This window comes from Colobus angolensis, unplaced genomic scaffold (genome assembly GCF_000951035.1).
Source record: "Colobus angolensis palliatus isolate OR3802 unplaced genomic scaffold, Cang.pa_1.0 Scaffold99, whole genome shotgun sequence".
NCBI classification, from domain to species: Eukaryota; Metazoa; Chordata; class Mammalia; order Primates; family Cercopithecidae; genus Colobus; species Colobus angolensis.
This window is the reverse complement of record NW_012123931.1, coordinates 3,175,592-3,176,510: the sequence shown is the minus strand read 5'-3', so window position 1 is coordinate 3,176,510 and position 919 is coordinate 3,175,592. Positions and strand designations below refer to the sequence as shown.

The window sequence follows — 919 nt, the reverse complement described above, 5'->3', positions numbered from 1 at the left end:
TGGTAATAGAATTTATTCAAATGTGCCTTAATATAGGCGCTGGGGCTTGCCCATGGTGCTCTTGATATATAAGGCCCGGACATTCTGCCAGTTTTTCTTGAGCAATGACACCAAGAAGTTGACAGCCAGGTGAATGTTATACACAAGCTCATCATCTGTCATCTGCACGTGACCAACAGCTACAGCCAGACATAACACCTTCTTCATTTGGAACTTGATTGTGGACTTCACCTCATCCACTTTGGCCACCATATTTTCATTGTGTGTGAGCAGGGAAGGGAACTTTCCTGCCTTATTTAGTCCTGGGCCAAGGATTCGTGGAATCTGCTTGATCAGAGACTCTGAGGCCAAAAACGCATCATACTTCTTGGCCAGTTTCTTGACCAGTTTTTTATTCTTGTTGAGTTTTTTCAGTGCCTCGATGTCCATGTGGGGGATATCCACGGCCTTGGCCTCGTCACAGTGCTGCTGGTCCCCCAGGACACACACACAGAACTTGGGGCGGGGAGTGGACTTAAGCCTGACGGTGCCCGAGAAGTGCTTGTCTTTCTGGGGGTCATAGTTCTTCAAGCTGATCTGCAACTCCACCGTCTCCAGGAACTTGCGGCGCTTGCGCTGGTTCCCGTGCAGGACTTCCCGCACCGCCTCGTATAGGGTGTCGCAAGAGACTTTGCTGCTCATGGCTTCTCATGCCGCTCTAACCAGAAAAGAGCCAGATGAATATATTTTAAAAAGAGTTCCTTCTGGTCAGGCACAGTGGCTCACACCTATAATCCCAACACTTTGGTAGGCCAAGGCAGAAGGATCAGTTTAAGACCAGAAGTTTGAGACAGGCCTAGGCAACATAGTGAGATTCCATCTCTACCAAAAGGAACACAACTAACTGGACATGGTGGCACATGCCTGTTTTCCCAGCTAC

The 919-nt window shown here is 48.7% G+C and overlaps 1 pseudogene across 1 annotated transcript; it reads right to left on the bottom strand.

The window, feature by feature from the left end:
* On the bottom strand, positions 1–708 carry LOC105505151 (annotated as a pseudogene). Its single transcript, XR_001000705.1, has one exon. The product of XR_001000705.1 is annotated as a 60S ribosomal protein L10a pseudogene (transcript).
* Positions 709–919: the final 211 nt, after the last annotated feature.